We start from the raw sequence: 7,005 nt of genomic DNA on the forward strand, positions 1-7,005 counted from the left end.
ACTTTGTAGGATAGATAAAAAGATATAGAGAGATAGATATAACATTAAAACTGTTAACAATGCCCGACAACTCTTTTCTTTTAGGCACATTTATTTACCATTCCATAGAAGAGATGATGAAGGATCCAGAAACATTATTTCAGCTGTCACTATGACTCTCTAAGTTACTGTTCATTATGAGACTGATACTATGAATTAAAATCATATCGTTTCTTCTGTTATGAGATAAGAAAACCATATTGCTTACCTACTCAAGCTACATTTAATTCTCAATTCCAGGACGATAGCCCTGGAATAAGCTTATTAGACCTAAAGAAGATGAGCTTTTATCCTGGAAAAGATTACAGTTATAAAATACAGTGTTAGAAACTATAATTTAAGGAATTTTTTTTTCAAGGAGCCAAAAATAGCTATGTGGAATATACACAGGCTACTATTTTCTTCTTCACTTTGACTTTAGATCCTTTTCTAATTAGTTTTTCTTCTCTCTGTAGTCTTTCTTCTCTCTAAAGTCTTTCTTCCTTCTTTTCTCATAAAAACTGAAAGAATATTTTAGTAAATATATATCATTTATATAAATATATATTTTATTATTGAAAAGCATGTTCCCAGTAAGCAAAAATCAAGCCTTTGTAGGCATTATAAGCAAAAGTTGATACATTGTCCACTTAATTGAATATTGACATTAGGAAATGATATCTTTATGTTGGTGTAGATTGGAAATCCAACCTAATATGAAATTTTGCCATGATAATAGGCCATACAAAAAGAAGAGAGCTTAATGTGCAGGAATATATGGAAAAATCGAGGGATGTTAGCTTTAGAAATATAATACCAAAAAGGATAGAGCATAATAAATTTGTAGTGTAATTATAAGCTGACAGAGAGGAATGGTTTCTCTTACTGATTTGTTCGAACTTTTTATGTAATATACAAATTTTGTGTCAAATTTGTTTTTTTTTCCAGCTTGTTAGCTGATGACAACAGTTCTTAATAAATAACACAAAAAGCAATGAGATAAATAACTCTGTGTGTGTGTATGTGTGTATGTGTGTGTCTGGGTGTGTGTAGTTATTAAGTATCCATTTATTACACTTGAATGACTACTTTTAAAACGTTTTATATATTTATAGTTTGTCTCCATAAATGTCATAGACTGTGAGCTCCTTGGTCAGGGTCAGTGTCTTGTTTGTTGGTGGGTAAACCACAGTTCAACCTAACCAAATCAAATTTTGATACTTGTCTCATCTACAACCCCATTCTATGTTTGAATTGTAAAAAAAAAAAGTCAATAAGCATGAATTTAAGTCAACCATTCCCACTTGTTCAGTTTTCCTAGGTGGGGTTTTGGGATTGAAGTTATATAAATATTTCTTTATAGAGTAGAAGATAAGCCATCTGAGGCTGAGGCAATGGAGCTTCTCAAAGAGGCCTTCATTGGAGGAGAGGTAGCAGTGGGTATTAAAAATGAAAAATGTATTCCTTTTCTTTTTTTTTTTTTTTTTTGAGTCGGAGTCTCACTCTGTCGCCCAGGCTGGAGTGCAGTGGCGCAATCTCGGCTCACTGCAAGCTCTGCCTCCCGGGTTCACACCATCCTCCTGCCTCAGCCTCCTGAGTAGCTGGGACTACAGGCGCCCGCCACCACTTCCGGATATTTTTTTTGTATTTTTAGTAGAGACGGGGTTTCACTGTGTTAGCCAGGATGGTCTTGATCTCCTGACCTTGTGATCCACCCCCCTCAGCCTCCCAGAGTGCTGGGATTACAGGCGTGAGCCACCCGTGCCCAGCCGAAAAATGTATTTCTTATTGATTTATTGATTGCTGATGAGTCATGAGAGTGGGGAAGCATTAAGAATGAAGAAGCATCTATGGTAACCTCAAGAATTCTATTTTTGCATAAGGACATGCTCAGGCCAAGAACAAAAACCTTTCTTTTTTCTTTTCTTTTCTCTTCTTTTCTTTCTTTTTTCTTTCTCTTTCTCTCTCTTTCATCTTTCTTTCTTTCTTTCTTTCTTTCTTTCTTTCTTTCTTTCTTTCTTTCTTTCTGTTTCTTCTCTTTTTCTCTTTCTTTTCTTTCTCTTCTTTCCTTCTTTTCTTTCTTTTCTTCTTCCTTTTTAATTGAGACAGGGTCTTGCCTTGTTGCCCAGACTAGAATGCAGCAGGGTTATCCTAGCTCACTGCTTCCTCCAATTCCTGGGCTCAAGGAATCCTCCTGCCTCAGCATCTCGAGTAGCTGAGACCACAGGCATATGTTACCACATCTAGCTAATATTTTTATTTTTTGTAGAGACAATATCTCGCCAACTTACTCAGACTGGTCTTGAGCTCCTGGCCTCAAGGGATCCTCCACCCTCATCCTCCCAAACCTATTTCATCATAATAGTAGATAAACCTAATATTCATTCATATTTTTGAACTTATACTGTGTTCTGATTTTCTGATTAATTCCCCTGGTTTCTTCCCTTTCACTCTCAGATATACAGTTTTGGTTGATGCTATTTGAAATTTGTTTTGATAAAAAGAAAAAGTTGATTTTTATAATCATGTATCCCCTTTTGCTTATGACAAATTCTCTTTCATGTAAACACTGATGTCTTCAAAGTTATATTTCAAACACTGAATCTCACTCCATCATGTATTCATATCATTTATTATTGATTGGTTCTTTTGGGAATTTTTTTAACCCAGGTCTCTGAAAATAAACTAGTTTCCCCTTTTTTACATGTACATTATCTTCAATTAATAGAAAAGTCAAATCAGTTTAAGAAAAAAGTTGCTCTTTTTACGACTGGAACCATGGATGGTGTAGAAGAGAAGAAGAAGAAGTTTCCTCCTGTGCCAGAAACCCTTAAGAAAAAGTGGAGGAATTTCGCAGAGCTGAAGATCAAGCGCCTGAGAAAGAAGTTTGCCCAAAAGATGCTTCGAAAGGCAAGGAGGAAGCTTATCTATGAAAAAGCAAAGCACTATCACAAGGAATATAGGCAGATGTACAGAACTGAAATTCGAATGGCGAGGATGGCAAGAAAAGCTGGCAACTTCTATGTACCTGCTGAACCCAAATTGGTGTTTGTCATCAGAATCAGAGGTATCAATGGCATGAGCCCAAAGGTCCGAAAGGTATTGCAGCTTCTTCGCCTTCGTCAGATCTTCAATGGAACCTCTGTGAAGCTCAACAAGGCTTCGATTAACATGCTGAAGATTGTAGAGCCGTATATTGCATGGGGGTACCCCAATCTGAAGTCTGTAAATGAGCTAATCTACAAGCCTGGTTATGGCAAAATCAATAAGAAGCGAATTGCTTTGACAGATAATGCTTTGATTGCTCGATCTCTTGGTAAATATGGCATCATCTGCATGGAGGATCTGATTCATGAGATCTATACTGTTGGAAATGCTTCAAAGAGGCAAATAACTTCCTGTGGCCCTTCAAATTATCTTCTCCATGAGGTGGAATGAAGAAAAAGACCACCCATTTTGTAGAAGGTGGAGATGCTGGCAACAGGGAAGACCAGATCAACAGGCTTATTAGAAGAATGAGCTAAGGTGTCTACCTTGATTATTTTTCTAAGCTGGTCAGTTAATAAACAGTACCTACTCTCAAATTGAAAAAAATTAAAAAAAGAAAGAAAAAAGTCAACATAATAGCTTCACAGATTTAGGAAATTGCTATAGCTAATTTAATCTGTTGTTTGGATGACTAAATTCTCATGACAGCCAAATCAGCCATGCATTTACAAATCATAGAAATTAGAGCTGGCATAGATAATGACCACCGTCTAGTCAATACACTCATCCTGCAGTTAAGAAAACTGAAGCGAAGAAGGTAAAGCAGCTCATTCAATGTCTCACTCCTAATTTGTGTCTTTTTAATGGATTGCCAATGGAAAAGTTAAACTAACATGCTTCATTTCATTTATTCTTACTGAAATTACTTCTTTTACTCTCAGTAAGCTTTGAAGAAAGGGAACCAAAAATGTCCAGAGAAGATGAATCATCACAGCGCTTTTCTGTCCTGTTGCTTTATTTCCTTGAATATTGAATTATGAGATTTCCATTGCTTCTGACCCTTTCTATTTTCCTGTAAATAGTGATGGTCCAAAATTGCCTTTTAAGCACTGAGTACCACTCCCTTTTACTCATCCATATCTAATTATTTCTTTTTCTTTTCATCTCTTGTCAAGTTAATAGTGTCCGTCGATATTTTTAGAGGGCAAATCATGTGTGAAGCAATACCATTTTTAAAGTTTCTGGAACAATAGATGATCAGTCCAAATATTTATACAATACATGCTGTGCTTCATAGATGGCTGCTGATAATTATATTGAGGCCATGAAGCAAGGTTTCCCTCCAAGGCACAGATTCAGATTCAAAAATATTTGATAGAGACAATCAAATTGGAAAGGATGATGGAATTTGCAATTAAGCTAGGAAGAGCAGTGGAAATGAGATCCAGATAACACTGTTACTGTCCTTTACTATTTGTGAGGACACTGAGATGTATTTTGCACAAATGACTCAAATACATTTCATTAGGAAAAAGACTCCTACGGACTATAGGGGTTTAAGAAATTTCATTTTTTCTTCATAGCAAAATGTTAAAAGACAAACCCTTGTAAAGTTAAAGATTGGGCTCTATGTGATTTATGGCCAGAGACAAAGGGAAAAGAGAGAAGAACAGGCACCAACCAGCCAACATCTGCCCTCCAAAGAGTTTGTTTATATTTTCTTAAAGCATTTGAGAAAATATTTGGCAGTTACTTTTTCCTGAATCGCTATGATAAAAGCATTGTATTAACAAGTGTGTCTTGAATGAATAACATCTCATTGTTTATGAGAGGGTAACCTATCTCTTTTACGGTAATTCAATATTTTACCTTCAGTAATAAATGATAGCTTATTTTTGGTGTATCTCATTCTTTCATAAGTTTTATTTAACCATGCCTCGTCACCTTAATGAGATGGGCAATGGGTGCTCAAAGGAAACGGGCACCTAAATCATCATATAACTTTTGCACTCTGTATGTCAGACTGATACTATGTTTCATGACTAGAGGCCGCAGTACTCTGTGGGTACTCTGCTTCAGTGAAAAATTTTATAAAAGTAATATTTGAATAGACTTAAGAAAAAATTTCATGTACTTTATAAATCTTTACAGATAAGAAAATAAGTTCCCAAAAGGCCCCAGGGCCTGCCCGTTTTTTTCCTAGCATTTCTGTTGATCACTGGGTTTATCAAGGATACCTTCATTTCTAGTATATTCTGAATGTAAGGGTCCATGTTAGGTTAAAAACTTTAAAAATATCTTCCTACTTTACTACCTATAACTGACATTTATTAAACACCAATTATGCACTGAACACTATGCCATGTATCATCAGTCGTTATAAACCTATAAGAGATATATACTTTATTATTCTAATTTGGCAGACTACAAAATTAGGCTCAGGTCAAATAACTTGCTCAAAATCACATAGCTAGTGAGTTGTGGACCCAAAATTTGAATCACAGCAGCTTGATGCCAGATGTTATACTACACTTAAAGAGCACATATATGCGGGTGTTAGATACAATAAATCATAGTACAAGTGGGTAATACATATATATTTTTTCTTTCATCTGGCAGAGTTTAAATTTTAGTTAAGGGTTGAATATTGCTATCAATTTATAGTCATAAAAATGTAACCAGAAATATAAAAAGGTGCTCAGCATAGTGCCTGGGTCATAATAAATGCTCCGAATATTTGTTAAATGACTGAACGAAAGGCATCAGGTAATCATCATTAAGTAAGCAGTGCAGATAATAACTATCATTCAAGCTTACAGAAGGAAGAAAAAAAGCATTCCTTTTTTGAAAACATAAATTACATTTTTAAAATGTCATAATGGGAAAAACATTGACATTGACATTGCTCAGTCTAATAAAATAGGGGAAAAAACAATCATTTTGAGAGACTCTCATCTATTCAATATTTTATCTTTGACAGTGACAAAGGTGATATTTTAACAGTAAGTGTTGCTAATAATAAGTAGTGTACTTAAACATCTATTTATCTTATAAATTTTAAGACATCTATAAGTGAAGACCATGCACTGTGGTTTAAATGTCTCCTCCAAAACTCTTGTCGAAATTTAATTGCTATCATTATAGTGTTAAGAGATAGGACCCTTAAAATGTGATTAGGTCATGAGGGTAGAGCCCTCATGAATGCGCTAATGCCATTACCTTGGGAGTAGGCTCCTGGTAAAAAATGAATTCAGCCCAATTTTCTTTATTGTGTGTGTATTCTCTGTGTGAGACCTTCCACAATGTTTTGACCTCACCAGGGGTGGCCCCTTGATCTTGGACTTCTCGGCCTCCAGAACCATGAGCCAATATATATCATTTTTTAAATAAATTACTCAATATGTGGTGTTCTGTTATAGCAACAGAAAATTGAATAAGAGATCATGTTTCATATGCTTGATTATCTAGCACATACCAAAATCTTTGGCACATATTAAGTATGAATTTCCAATTAAATTATAAATTTCTCATGCATGAATTCTAATCATTTCCTGAGATTAGTTTCACAAGTATCTCTAAGGGATAAAAATTCCTTATGTTGAGTACACTCCATTGAAGCAGAGCTCATTTTTATTTGTATTTCATCAGTCGAATATACTCGGATGTCTCATTCTACAGAAGACTCATTCCATGCTTCCTAACACAATCTTATAAACTCCTCAGTCTTTAGTTTTCATGTCTGACTTCTTGTTTATTTTACTTTTCTCTCACTATTTTAAGAAGGTTTTGAATCTAGGTAATATAGAATTATCTATGTTCTGTTCTGTATCATATCTTGGAAATAATGTTAGAAGAAAAATATAATTACAAAAACAGCTTGATTAGCCTTTTAAGAGGTAACATATCCAGCATCTTTATGAAAAAATAATGTAGTCAAATAATTATTTTGAAAGATGTAGACAATACATATTTGTGTATGTATGTTTGCATGATGACACT

General features: G+C 34.8%; 1 pseudogene; it reads left to right on the forward strand.

The window, feature by feature from the left end:
- Positions 1-2,796: 2,796 nt before the first annotated feature.
- Positions 2,797-3,542, forward strand: LOC106998116 (large ribosomal subunit protein uL30 pseudogene; annotated as a pseudogene).
- Positions 3,543-7,005: the final 3,463 nt, after the last annotated feature.

Source organism: Macaca mulatta, chromosome 4, assembly GCF_049350105.2.
Source record: "Macaca mulatta isolate MMU2019108-1 chromosome 4, T2T-MMU8v2.0, whole genome shotgun sequence".
Taxonomy (NCBI): domain Eukaryota; kingdom Metazoa; phylum Chordata; class Mammalia; order Primates; family Cercopithecidae; genus Macaca; species Macaca mulatta.